Here is a 15309-nt window from a genome sequence, read left to right as displayed (position 1 = left end):
AATGTCTCTGTCAACACTTCCAAGTACAGTTGATAACAATAAATTAGAAACTGAAGTGTAGTGTATTTTGAGCAGAGAAATTAATAGAAATTTGGAGAAGCCGATCCTAGGGGCAGGTATCCAAAGTCTTCATTCTTCCCACGTAAATCAAGTGTTCCCTGTTTAGAATGTTGCCCAGGTGCTCATGAGAGCAGCCTTGGGACTGTGCCTTCATTACCCAGAACCACCCCATCTTCCTTCCGTGGAGAAGTGTGTGGATTTCAAATATGTACCTTACTAGGAAAGGGAACTGCAGCCACATGGCATCTTTAGAATCCTTTCCAGACTTTATTTTAGTGAGTCATAGTTTATGTAGTGTGACATCAAACCACTGTCTGCATTGTCAAGTTACAGAAAGCAGTGCATATCTAACTGGCTAATGGAGAGAGAACAGTCAACCTCCTAGCCCACACCACCATTGCCTCCAGAAGAGTTTTAATGAACCTTCCATTGCAGCAAATGGGGAGAGTGCTGCTTGCTATTTCTCCATCAGATGGAAAAGGGTTGAAGTCCAGTGTAAGCGTCTAGATTCAGTGAGTCCTTTTGCCACAGTCATCTGTGGCTTCAGAAGAAAAAATTGTGAGGTTTTACATTTGAGTCTTATCTTCCTATCCACTCAGCTGGCAATGTGATCTAAGTTAGCTGTTGTCTGAGGAGTATGTGTTAAACAATTCACTGTGGGGGAAAAAAAAAACATTGAAGACAGGACAAACAACAAGTACAAAATGTGAGCACCATGTTGGAACTTTTATTTTTTAAAAATGAGTTTATAATGCGTCATATAGGAATAAGGGGATGGTTTGGGTACTGGGAGTTGGAGACCAGAGACCAATGAGTAAAATATCTGTTCTTGGGTTCTGGCAGTCTGTGCTCAGAACTTCTGTTGGCCTCTCATCTTTGCCAGTTTTAATTTTCAGAGATGTTAAGGAAAGTTAGATTTTCTCCTACATGTTGCCTTCGTGCCACTAGATTCTATAGTATTCCTGGCTTTTGATCTCCCTCTTCTCCTTATAAGGGTACTAGGAAGTCCATAATGTAAACATATTGCCATTGTGCTATCTTTTTTGACCATTGAATGCACTTCTAAGAGATCTTAAGCATAATGCAGTAAATTCAGTGGGTTGCTACCTGATAATAGATGGAGTAAAGTACAACCAATAAAAAGGCAGGCAGAAGAGGATGAAGGACATCTAACAAAATGACAGGGGTTCTGGAAAAACAACCAAATACAAAAGCCTATCTTCTGAAGACCAAAGGTCTAAGTTCATGTATCGACTGGTTCCACCTTTCTAAACTCCTTGTGTTCAGACTAGAATTTCTAGAAGAAAGCAATCCAATTTTAAAGATCAGTTGGTACAACAGGGACCTGCCATGGATCTCAGGCACCCTGAGTCTTCACAGCCCATCCATGCCCAACCCACTGTATATACAGGGTGAAAAAAACAGAAAACTCACATCAGTGGGTCACTGTTTCTCACTGCTGAAAAGTATGCTGATGTGCCACATATTTCTCAATCCAATGCCTTTTTTTTTCCCATTTGCATCCTATTTCATAATGTCAAAATGAATTTTTGTGTCATGTCCTGTCTTTGTCCATTTACAGACTGGATGATCACAGATAAGCCTTTCATGAATTCCATAGCTTGGTCATTTACCTTAGTATGATTTTGGAATTTTTCTTGTGATGGTGTCACTACACTATTCCTGTGGGAAATCACACATGTAGGTGCTTGAATATGCCCCACAGACTCAGCTGTTGCCCTAGCGTCTGTGATTCTGTTGTTGACACAGTGCAGGCCTAACAGAGAGAGCATTATGCTCAGACAACTTAAAAATAATGTATATTAAAGCAATTAACTTTCTGGAGTTATGAAATCTTGCTGGGAAATTAACTTCCAAGAGCTCTGAATTGGATTGAATTCCATCTGGCTTCAGAGTACAATGAGCCTGTACGAAATGGAGCTTTGAAATGTTTTTCTTGTGCAGAAATATGAACTAGAAAAAAGTACTGATCTAATGCTAAGTTTTCTCTGTGTACCAACTCAGTTGCCAGAATTATAATGAAAACTGTATTTTAGTCTAACAAATGTATAGAATTTTTTATGTAACAAATAAAATTTTATAGGAAAGAACGTCCTTGTCTACTGTGTGTCCTAACCCTTCCCCATATATAGGGTGCTAAGTGATACAAAGTGACCATGGTTTCCAGTTAGGTCAGCATGCTGTAAGGGAACCCAGAATTTCTGTTCCAGGGTCCTTGGAGTGTACAGTATAAATGCTGAAGCCCATTTCTGAAGTACCGAGTCCATCCACTGTTCGGCCAGGCTTTATAGCTGGAATCTGAGCTGTTATGTGAGTGCTCAGATTGCAACTGGATTCAGAGACTTCTGTTAGATTGTATTCACTGTATAGCTCTCTGGCTGTGCCTGGTACAGTGCCCTGTCTGTGAATCGAAGCCTGGGACTGCGCTAAGTTAATGGGCTAGTGAAACTGGTCTGCCATTATGTAAGCCATGCTCCACTAAAGTCTGGAGAAGCCAAGCTTGTTGAAAACCAATCGTGTTAACTGATAATTGCTACTAAGGAAGGGATGTTCTTAACTTGAAATCCTTTTGCAATAGCAATAAACCTCTCCTAATTAGTTTTGTAATTTTGAATTTTCTTTTTGAAATAATTTATTTGAAAGGCAGAGCATCATGGCTGAGGATAGTGGGGGTGGGGGTAGGGAGACTAGAGAGAGAGATCTCAGCTGTGGGTTCACTCCCCAAATGGCAATAGTAACGAAGGCTGGGCCAGGCCAAAGCCAGTACCCTAGAACTCCATCAGGTCTCCTTTGTGAGTGGGAGGGACCCGAGTCTCTAAGCCATCTTCTGTTGCTTTCCCAGGGCACATTGAAAGTGAGCTGAATCAGAAATGGATCGGCTTAACCGACAGTGCCACAACACTGCTCCCTGATTTCAGATTTTCTTGAGAGGCCTTTCTGCAGTCTGCCTATCATTAGCTAATGTGGGTCATGGCCAGGTGATTGCCTGTTGCTTATACCATCCTGCCAAAGGAGTCATTACAGGACATATGTGAGGAGTACTCAAGCACTAGGTGTGTGTGAAATTCTGGAAAATATTAGCAAGCCTCAGCTGTTTGCTCTTTCTAGGAAATGTTCTGATGCGGTTTGCTGGCTATGTTGTTGCATTGTATGCTGTGACTAAGGAGCCTGTGAAAAAATCCCACGTCTCCTAAAAGGTGCCCCGAGATCTTTTCTGTTCAGCCATGGATTTAACTTTTAGAAAATGAACACCTAAGGTGTTCTTGCAGGGGACACATTGGTACTTAGGCATCCTAGTTCAGTATGTGCATAGTGATTAAAATATATATCACTTCTAATAGCTGCGCAGCTCAGAGCTCTTAGGGACATGGAATGATTTGGAAAGGAACCAGTGGCCTGCGAAGCCAATGGACATTGCATCTTTGGTCAGGGTTGAAGGAATGAGCCCACCAAATTCATGCCTCGTCATGTGATTTTAAGTTGTGGCAAGTAGTAGAGAAAGTAAGAAATGCTTTGTACCTTTAATTTGACATTATGCTTCATTTACAGCCTGCATTCTGAGAAGAGTAACTTCAGAAGATTTACTTAAGTTAAACTTAAGATGTTTGACAAAATAAAGCTAAGCTGCTAGACTGTACTTCATAAACTTCCATCAGTGTCTTAAAACTCTGGAGGTACCACATACAAGCTCCCTGGTTGAATGTCAGATGGAGAGCCAACAGGAAGGAACTGCCTTGAGGCGAAACTCAGCCATTCCTTCCGTCTGTCATTCTAGTTCTCTGGGAGGCAGCAGTTAGGGGTTTGCAGTTGATCTGCACTCTTTATCTTCCAAAAATAATTCTTGCAGTTGTTATATTTAACAATAAAAATGCAAGTAAAAATTGAGCAAAGACTAGCTACTTAAGAAGTGCTGAGCTGGGCATAGGCTAACAACAAGCTTTTCTGTCAGTCCTGGCAAAGAGGAAACCAAGACAGGTAGGTAATTTAAATATTAAATAAATAGAAGTTCAGTGGAAGGGACTGAGCAGGTATTAACATTGATGTCGATAATATTTAATGACTTGGAATAATGTTCACAGTACAGTAAGAAAAAAAGATGATACAATAGCATGATCTCATTCATGGAAACAAAAATTCTTGAACATTAATTAAGGTTCAGAAGATGCTCTGCTAACCAATTCTGTGGGCTGCAGTGGTTGATTGGGTTTTTGAGAAATTGATTAAAGAGGAGAATCATTAAAAGTGAAAGACATTTAACAAGACATGTGAATGTTCATTGATCCATAATTGATAAGGTGTGTTAGTTCTTTGTTAAGACTTACCTCTCAGGTTGGCTATTGTCTTTGTATTAGTAACATCAGTGATAAACCACCTGAAAAATGGAATAATGAGAAACAACGATTTTTTAAGTGAGTCAAGAATTGATCCCAGAGCCTATGAAATTGTGTCACATAATGCAACATAATTAATAATAATAAAAAAAGAATTGGGAGATCTCAAGAAATCTACTCAGTGCAGACTCCTAGATCCTCATTATTTCTTTGTAATGTTTGATTTCTGTACCTATTATATATATGTTACATATACACCCATGTATACTATAGAGTAGTATTATAGCACTTACTTTTATTGACTCTTTCCAAGGTGCTCAACTCTTCCAAAGCATGAGTTTTCACAGAAATGACTGTTTTTGGAGTCAGTGCTATACTGGCATAACAGGTGGGAATAAGCACCACTGGCACTTAGCACAACCTATGGATGCTGCAGCCAGAGTGTACTGGGCTCAAGCATAGGCCCCTTTTCAGTGACATTCACACTGTGAGCATCCTGCAGATAGTTGGAGAGTGTCAGCTAATTTTGCAAATTGGTTAACTGAAGTTGGCTGGTAAAATATGCCACATAATTTACATCAAATAGTTGCAGTAATCTTTGGTGATATCATGGACAATTTTAGTTTTATTTGTTTATCCACATATTTAACATATTCTACAGTTTAACTGATCTTGAAGTAAGTCAGATCTAAAAGGATAAATATCATTTATTCTCTCTGATACAAGACAATCTATATTCAAAGTAAAATATTTACATATACATGTAAACAAATATATAGAGAGGCACAGTATGTGTCTCTACACTCAAATAAAAGTAGGACTCAATGAAACTTAAATATACCGCTAAAATATGACACTACGTTTTCTACCTTTGCATGTACTTATCATATCATGATACATTTAAATGTCAGAAACTTAAACTTGTAACTTGTAACTTGTACTAAGGCACTATAATATTGTGATAATATGGGGTGGGGGAAGAGAAATGGCAGTAGGGGAAAATGACTAGAGAAGAAGGGGAAAGAGAATGATAAATTCCTATACCTACAAAAAGGTATTGTGGGGAAAAAAATTTAAAAATAAGCATTTGCCTTAGAAAACAAAATGACAACCAGTATGAAATAGACCAACGGAAAGAAGAGAAAGTTTCGAAAACAGAGCCTATCATTTGTAAGGATTTAATAAAAGCTAAGATATACCTCAAATAAATAAGGAAGAATTGGTTTAATACATAGTATTAGAACAGTTAGTTTTATTTAAATATTAAATTAAAAGCACACATAGAATTCAGTAGAAGGGACTGAGCACTAGCATCAGTGTAGATGATGTTTAATGACTTTTTATTGACTTGCAGTTTGAAAACAAATCTCAGCCAAATACAAATGGATCAAGGATTGCTTTCATTAGGTTAAAAATGGGGATCTCTTGATAAGTTTGGAAGGATTTGAAAAAATTAGACTGATGGGAGCTGAGATTCACTTGTCCTATTTTTTTTTGGAAAATACAATGAGTAAGACCCATTTCCAAAGTGTTTCCCAAGCAGGTCCAGCTCACCCACTTGAATTCAGCAAGCCAGGGTCACCATTCTGAAACCTAATGGGATGAATGGCAGGTTGGGAAATGTCAAAACTCTATTCTTCCACTAAAGAAATGGTTAAGATGGCAAAAAGCAATCAACTTTTGCCAAACTGGAATCTGATAACTAAAGGGCGAAAAAGGCACAATTAGGTGAATACTAAATGAGGAGATTTCAGTCAGAAAGCCTAGAAGCATTTAGCCTGCCTGTGTCCCACCCGCGCTCACCGGCTTGGTGGCAGTGTACGGAGGTGGTGTGCTCAGGCTCTTGATGTACCTTGCTGGTGCAGTGTAAGTAGGGTGGCGCTTGTTCCCAAGGACTTGGGGTTGTATGTTTTCCCTGCCTGGCAGTACCATGAAAGATCAGCTCAGGAGTTTCTCTGCATTTCACCTCTCTCAAAATATTGCTCATGTAATGTTTATTAGAAGCACTGTATAAAGGAGGTAAGCTAGCTGCCTTAGCGTGGGGGTGAGGGATAGCAGACATAGCAAACAGAAGACTGTAAGACCTGGGAAGATACTGGAAAGGCATATGCATGGGGGGATTAAGACTTTAAAAAGTTCTTGCTTATTGGAGTAAATCTAGAAGGCCGCAGGTCTGCCTGGGGCTGGACACGGCAAAAACCTGCGAAGACACTACACGTTCACCTCTGGTTGGCCTTTAGGATGCAAATAGGAAGTGGAGGCTAAACACAGTTTAAAACAGCCTCACTAGAAGTATCACTACAGAGAATGAACCTTCAAAGACTGGAAGATATTTTTTTCCCCTCCAATATATAAGGAGATCTCTGCCAAGTCATTAGTTGACTAGAAACTAATGGAACAGAAACTTAAACGATTGTGAACATCAAAGAAAAATCACTAAGCAAAGAAGCTGCTACACCTCTGGAGAAGGGGAAGGATCAGAATTCCATACCGTAATATACTGACCAGTTTTTTTAAAAAAGTAAAAATGACTGGGCACACAGAAGAACAAGAAAGTACATCCTCTTCACAGAAATAATATCTCAAAGTTTCTTTGGAGATCTCCCCAATCGAACTGCTGGACTCAGAACCCTAGCCAAGAAAAGACAGAGGACAGAACAGGTCAATCAACCACCTCAGCTATATGTTGGCAGCGAAATACTGGGCAAATGGAGACTCTATGATGGACTGTGTCAATCAGTGGACGACCTCATCGAGTGAAACTGGCAGCAATTCATAACTGGAGAACTATTAAAACCATTTGAGCAAGGATCTCAGAGCATGCCCCACATCTGGGACTTGGGGTGAGCGGGAAACCGGGTGGGGCTTCTCCGTCAATATCCCCCTTTACCTCAGATACATGATGGAAACAATATGTACATAATAGTATTACCCACTTCCCTATACCCCCGAGCCTTTTTTTTTTTACCGTAATTAACTATGTAAAGATTGTCAACAAAAATACAATAAAAAATAATAATAAAAAAATAAATATAAACTATCAAGTATACTCAAAGAGATGAAGAAAACCAAGGGAAAAAATGCTTGACCAAATAGAAAATATACAAATAGGATGATGGAAGTTATTTTTTCTTAGAAAAAAATGGTAGCCAAATAGAAAATCTGGAGTTGAAAAGCAAACAACTAAAATCGAAATTCACTAGAGGGATTCAGTAATAGACTTGGGCAGGCAGAAAAGGCAAGGACAAGATTTCATGTCAATATGGATTATTCGCTCTGAAGAATAGGAAGAAAAGTGAAGAAAAATGAACAGAGCCTGTGAGGCCTAAGGTTCACCATCAAACATACCAACATACCTCTCTCTCAGAGAGGGAGTGGAGGGAATATTTGAAATAATGACAGAGAACTTTAAAATTTTTATATAAAAAATAAATCTGCACATCCAAGAGCTGAACAAATTCGCTCAGAGAGTTCCACATCAAGGCTAATGTAATCTAGTTGTCAACAAAGACAAATATGGAAGGAATATTGAATGCAAAGCAAAGCAGAAGCAGCTCTTCATGGGCAGGTAATCCTTAGTAAGATGCTTAAAAGATGTTGGAATGGTTAACAAACTCAAACAGCTATTAAGACAAAGTAATGGAGAACATTTTATAACAGCCATTAAAATAGAAATTATAAACAAACATGTACCTCGTAAGAAAGCTCAAAATACAAGAAATACTAGAGATGCATATCAAGAAAGATTATAATCAACTTTTTGACAAAGAAGAAAATATCTAATATATTGTGAGAAAAGAAACTCATAATATGCAACCAATCCTTAAAGATTACTTATTGGTCCATCAGAAACCACAGATGCCACAGGACAGTAAGATAATATGTTCCTAGTGCAGGAAAAACATGTGCCAATAAAAATTCTTGAGGTTGGTATCGTGTCACAGCAAGTTAAGCTAAGCCACCACTTAAACCACATGTGTCCCATATCAAAAGCTGCACGTCTCAGCTGCTCTGCTTCTGTTTCAGCTTCCTTGGGCAGACAGGGAGCTGACGCATGTTAGAGTCCCTGCATTGAAGTCCCAGCTCTACTCCCAAGTCCAGCTTCCTGTTCATGCAGACCTTGGGAGGCAGCAGGTGACGGCTCAACTAGTTGTCCCTGCCACTCAACGAGGAGACCCAGATTAAGTTTCTGGTTTCACCTGGCTTAGCCCCAGCAGCTATCTTTCTCTGTCCGTATCTTGCTCTTTCAAACAAAATAAATAAGCAAATAATTTTAAATAAATAGATCAGTTTATTTTGGTGCATTCTTGAGATCCACATGCATTGTCTTTTCATAATACACATTTGCTAACACATTCTTGAAGATTGTACTTAGATTGAAAATAAAAGGGTGGAAAAATATTCTTAATAGCCAAAAGAGACTGGAGTGTCTATTCAAACATCAGCCAAAACAACTTTCATGTAAAAATTATTATTAGAGTAGAAGGGCATTTTGTGATAAAACAAATGAGCAATCAATAATATATAATACAAGCATATGAGTACCTGTTATAAAGTCCAAAACACTTGAAACATGATTAAAGGTAGAAATAGATGAAGCACTTAAAATTTTTAGGACTTCCGGTTTTTAATTTCGATTTCTAGGTGGATAGACTGAAGATGAGCAATGAAATGGAAACCATGAAAAGAAAACCCAACTAGACCTAACGTATTCTATAAAATGCTCTAGCCAGCATCAGACTCAAGTTCATGTAGAACATCTAAACCAAATAGTAGGACATAAGACAAGCTTTGGGGCCCGGCGACATGGCCTAGCAGCTAAAGTCCTCGCCTTGAACACCCTGGGATCCCATATGGGCGCCGGTTCTAATCCCGGCAGCTCCACTTCCCATCCAGCTCCCTGCTTGTGGCCTGGGAAAGCAGTCAAGGACGGCCCAATGCATTGGGACCCTGCACCCGCGTGGGAGACCCGGAAGAGGTTCCAGGTTCCTGGCTTCGGATCGGCGCACATCGGCCCGTTGCGGCTCACTTGGGGAGTGAATCATCGGACGGAGGATCTTCCTCTCTGTCTCTCCTCCTCTGTGTATATCTGGCTGTAATAAAATGAATAAATCTTTAAAAAAAAAAAGACAAGCTTTGTAATTTTAAAGAATTTAAATCATATAAAGAATATTCTAAATGAAATAGACACTAGAAACAAGGAATTTGAGAACTTCATAAGTCTGTGGAAATTAACAAATTTCTAAATAACCAGTTGATCAAAAAAAGAACTATACAGAAAATTTAAAAATAGTAGGATTAGTGAGCCTTGAAATAACCTATTAAAATTAACAGGATTCAATCAAAGAAGTGCTTTGAGGAAAATTTATAGCTAAAAATACCAGCATTAAAAAGGGTCTTTGGGACGGGCACCATGGTATAGCAGATGAAGACAATGCCTGCTAAGCAGCATCCCTAAGAGGCCAGGTCATGTCCAGGCTGCTCCACTGGTCATCAAGCCCCCTGCTCCTGGCCTGGGATAAGCAGTGGAAGATGGCCAAGTGTTTGGGCCCCTGCCAATATATGGGAGACCTCAGATGAAGCTTCTGGGTACTACCTTCAGCCAGCTGGATCCCTGATCATTTCAAGCACTTGGTGAGTGAACCAGGAGGTGGAAGATCTCTGTCTCTCCTCTCTGAAACTCTGATTTTCAAAAATTAAATCAATCTTTGAAAGGATCTATAATCATTAACCTAAACTTTGACAATGAACAACTAGAAAAAAATCGAAGCAGATTAAACCTACATTGGGTAGAACAAAAAGATTAGAGTGAAAATCAAAAAAGATGATTTAAAAAATAAAATTCAGGCCTGGCACCAGCTGAAGTCCTCACCTTGCATGCCCCAGGTGCCGGTTCTATTCTTGGAAGCCCCACTCCCTGCTTGTGGCCTGGAAAAGCTGTCAAGGACAGCCCAAAGCATTGGAAGCCTGCACCTGTGTGGGAGACCTGGAAGAAGTTCCTGACTCCTGGCTTTGGATCAGCTCAGCTCCAGCTGTTAGAGCCACTTGGGTAGTGAATCAGAAGACAGATCTTCCTATCTCTCTTTGTATATCTTACGTTCCAATAAAAAGAAATAAATCTTTTAAAAAAAAAAGGAGAAGAAGAAAAGAAAAAGAAATTCAACAGAACCAGAAGTTGATTTACATGAGCAGGAAGCTGGGATTGAAAGTGCAGCTGGTGTTTGAACTCAGATCCTCCCAAAAGGCATGCAAGCATTCCCCAGAGGCATCTTAACTGCTTTGCCAAATACTCTTCCCAGGTTCCTTAAAAACCCTTGGCTAGACTGACCAAAACAATAAGGGGAGGAGACTGCATCAGAAAACAAGGTAAGAATATTAATGCTGAGCTTACAGAACTAAAAGTAAAAGGTTTGAATACTGTGAACGCCGACAAATTGGCTAACAGAAACAGCAGTTTCCTAGCACACATGGTACCAAAACTGACTCAAAAGAAACAAATTCTGTGCGAACCAGGGACAAGCAATGAAATCGGCAGTCAAAAACTTTCCAGAGAGCAGTTCTTGCACCAGGATTCTACCAAATGTTCACAAAAGAATTAACACAAGTGTTTTCTAAAGACATACCAAAAAAAAAAAGTGCAAGAGGCAGGAACACTGATACAAAAGCCAGAAAAAAAATGAAAGTGTCGATCATTATCCGTTATGAACATAAATGTGCAAGTCCCCAATATGACATTACCAAATTAAGTCTAGTGGCATATTTTAAAGGATTATATTCTACAGGCAGGTGAAATTGATGCAGAAAATGCAATTGGTGGCTCATCATAGGAAACCCAAGACTATTCAGTGAAAAAAGAAAGTTATTCAATAAATGATGCTTGAACAGCTCATCACACACACCCTAATTTGGACCCCAACTTTGTGCATTATACAAGATTGCAGACCTGAATATAAGAACTAAAGCCTCAAAACTCCTGGAAAACAGGGGAGATCTTTCTTAGCTTGAATTTGGTAATGGACTCTTGGATATAAAACCAAAAACACAAGCAACAAAGGCAAAGTAAACTGACTTCATCAACACTAAAACCTTTGCTCCAGAGGATATAATGAAAAGTAGGAAAAGGCAACCCCTTTGTTGTGACGTTAGAATCCCAGATGGGTGTCAGTTTGAGTCCTTGCTGCTTCACTTTCCACCCAGCTCCCTGGGAAGGGCCTGGAGAAAGCAGCATAGGGCTGCCCCTTGGACCCTGCCACCCGACATGAGAAACTAGGAAGAAGCTCCTGCCTCCTGGCATCAGCTTAGCTCAGTCCTGGCCATTTTCACCATCTGAGGAGTGAGCCAGTGGTTTGAAGTTCTATCTCTCTCTGTGTTTCTGAAATAAATCTTAATAAAAGGAAAAGGCAACTCACAGACTGGGCAGACTGGGAAAAATATTTCCAAATCATATATATATGATAAGGATCTAATATCCAGAATGTACAAATGACGAATGCTTAACAACAAAGACAACCCAAAATGAGCTGATTCTCTAACAAAGATGGCCCTGAATGACATGAAAAAATGCCACGTGTCTCTTGCCATTAGAGACATGCAGGTTACAACAGTGAGTTCAACACTTCATACCACAGTGAGATGCCACTTCGTACCACTAAGACCCCTGTAATGAAATAATAGATAGCAGCAAATATTGATGAGAATTTGGAGAAATTAGGTCCTGTATACATTGCTAATGGAAGCATAAAACGGTGCAACCACTGGGGGAAACAATTTCTCAGTTTCCCAATCAGTTAAACATATGACCCAGCTACTACATTCCAATGTACTCCAAGCAATTGAAATTAGGTATTCAAGCAAAAACTGTATGCAAATGTTCCTAGAAAGACTATTCACAATAATCCAAAAGTAGAAACCTATGTCCAGTAGCTGATAAATGATAAACTACAGTAGAGGCAATAAAATATTCCACCATAAAAAAAGATATTGTTAGTGATTCGTGCTGCAGCATGGATGAGCCTTGAAACCATGGTGCTGAGGTTAGAAAATCAGACCCAGAGCTCTGTATTCTATCATTCTGTGTACAGGAAAAAATCCACAGCAGGCAAAATCTGTCAAGACAGAAAGACCAACATGGCAAGTGCTAGGATGGGAAACAAGGTGTTACTGGTCATTAGGTACAGGGTTCTTTGGGGATAAAGAAACTATTTTGAAACTGGTTAGCCATGTGATTGCATGACTGTGAATTGAATAAATACCACTGATTTTTTTTAAAGGTTTATTTAGTTTTACTGGAAAGGCAAATTTTCAGAGACAAGGAGAAACAGAAAATTCATCCATCTGCTGAATCACTCCCCAAATGGCCACGACAGCCAGAACTGAGCCTCCCTGAAGCCAGGAGCCAGGCGCTTCTTCTGGGTCTTCCATGCAGGTACAGGGTCCCAACACTTTGGGCCATTTTCAGCTGCTTTCTGAGGCCACAAGCAGGGAGCTCAATGGGAAGTGGAGCAGCAGCTGGAACATAAATCAGCACCCATATGGGAATGCTTGCAAGAGAGGGATTAGCAAATTGAGCTGTTGAAGCAAGCCCAGTGCCACTGAATTGTATATTTTTAAATAGAAACTTTGATGTTATCTGTACTTTACCCCAATAAAAGTAAAAGCCAGTAGTACCATCAGCTAGTATTCCATAAACTTTATTTTGAAGTAACTTGATAAACAGAAGATTAATAAAAATAAATTTTAGATACTTTCTTACATACACATTGAGAGTCCCTAAATGTAAGAATTTTATCAATTTTCTTTATCACTTGCTCATGCTCTATTTTCCTCTCCTCTCTCCTGCTTTCTCTTACTTCATTTTTCCTCCCTCTCTCTCTCCCTCTCTCTCTCTCTCTCTCTTTCTCTCTCTCCCCTGTCTCATGCTGCTCTCCCCACTCTCCCTCTTTCAACACACACTCCTCATATACTCTAAAGGTGCGCATGTGAATTCTTCAGAATTTCCTTTAAATTTTGACAGTTGTTCCCCATTATCTCCATGTCTTTTATGAGAAAAAAAATCTTGTCGAGGTTCCACTCAAGGATATGCATTGCATTGAGTTTGGCCTTATTATGTTTTAATTTGGAAAAATGCCTGATCTTTGCCATTCTTGAGCTTCGCAGACCATGGATTTCACAGAGTCCGTGGGCCTGGGTTTGGCTTCCTTTCCTCCCGTTTCGATACAGGGTTTGCATTTTTGGCAGCAAGATCCACGGACATCTTGCTGTGGTGCATCCTGTTGGGAGGCGCGGGGGATTTTGTCCAATGAAGCAAACTTCAATCACTGGCTACTTTGGGTCTTGCTGGTCCCTCTACTATAATCTTAATATTAATCTCCACTTGTAATTGTAAAGATATTGAGACCATGGAAAAAAATAATGTTTCTCCTCAACCTATCACCTCCTAGCTTTAGCATCTATTAATATTATTCTTGCAATGACTGTTGTGATCTTTTTTCCCTTGCCTTCTGGTGATTTTCTGATTTCATTGTTCCTCCTAGATTGATTAGGTGAGTCCCTTCTCTCTCATTTATTTATTCACGCAATAAATAAGTACTGACTCTTTGACTTGGCCAGTAAGAGCCTTTTACCTGTCGCCTCTGTTCCCCGTGGGCTCCTTTGCTTAGTAATACCTCCAGAGGTTCCGGAGACACACGTGCCATCCTCGGCCTGACTCTGCAATCAGCCACATTCTCAAGCAGTCCTGTTCCTGTTTAGAAAGAAGTGGACATTAAATGTGCCCCTTGTGGTAGCTGTGAGGGGACTGCGAGGAGCCCAGGGAAGATTCACATTATTTTTGAATTCAAAATTCCCATGGACTTTTTGAAGCCCTTTGTGTTATTGAGAACTCTGAAAAGTGATTTTTCCCCCCTGGTGTACAGCAGTACTGGGCATGACTAAAGGGCTAGATTCCATCACCTTTAACGTCCGTGCCATTGCAAGCAATTTTAATGGTCAGAAAGTTAAAGGAAAGAACAGATTCAGACCTACAGTTTTTCACTAGATAGTGAGGATTTCTCAAGCTGTGGCCTGAGTTTCACTAAAGTTTCTAAGAATACACATGCTCTCAACTCCATGAGGGCAATTCTGAGCTACAAATGAAATTCTCATTTGTGTTTATTTGTAACAATAATATTTAAGTTTTTTTTTTACCAGATTTTTTATTCAACTCAATGTACAATGTTAACATGACAGTAAAACATAGCAGCGTTTTGATTTTTCAGACGCTAATAGATGTGTTTTTGTTGCTTGTTTTTCAAGCCACAATATCAAGATTTTCTTCCCAGCTGTATTATTGGAATGCTTATGTCCTGTGAACCCATCATCAAAGATCCACTAGCTGGTAGAGCTTCCGTAGGCATGTGAACGCTCTCTGTGGGAAAACGGCCTTCTTCCTCTGGTGATGAGAGTCAGACTCATTGACAGGTGGATGGCAGAAAGGAAAGGCTGGCTCGTTGCTGGGCTATGTGATAGGGCCTTGAGATGGTCTCCCACCCTGAAGATGGGGCGGGGAATGAGCTGCATGACTTTGTCAAAGTATCTGTTTGTTGAATGAATAAACACGTGAGCCTCGTCACTAGTTCACAGCTCTGGGTTGAAGTTCTTAGATGATACCCTAAAGGATATATAGGGGCCAGAGCTCAGCATGTTAAAAGGCAGTGTACTGAATGGTGGAAATCCCTCCGGCCTCCACCTCTGTTGAAAGAGCATCCTGCAGGTGGGTGCAGAGCTCTTCATTTAAACGTCCCTGACCCCCAGACCAGAGCGTTCTCTGGTATAACACGTTGGTGTAAAACTTTGAGAACAGCTCGTTCTCGTTGAAGCTTCCGCAGAGGAACAGGACTTCCAACGAAGCTGGAGTTCC

General features: G+C 40.0%; 1 protein-coding gene across 1 annotated transcript in view; it reads left to right on the top strand.

Annotated features, from left to right (window-relative positions):
* SLC44A1 (solute carrier family 44 member 1) overlaps positions 1–15309 on the top strand; it is a 177274-nt gene that overhangs the window by 143260 nt on the left and 18705 nt on the right. The gene's annotated exons all lie outside the window — the stretch shown is intronic.

The sequence above is a fragment of the Ochotona princeps genome, chromosome 14 (assembly GCF_030435755.1).
Source record: "Ochotona princeps isolate mOchPri1 chromosome 14, mOchPri1.hap1, whole genome shotgun sequence".
Taxonomy (NCBI): Eukaryota; Metazoa; Chordata; class Mammalia; order Lagomorpha; family Ochotonidae; genus Ochotona; species Ochotona princeps.
This window is presented reverse-complemented; position numbering and strand designations above follow the sequence as displayed.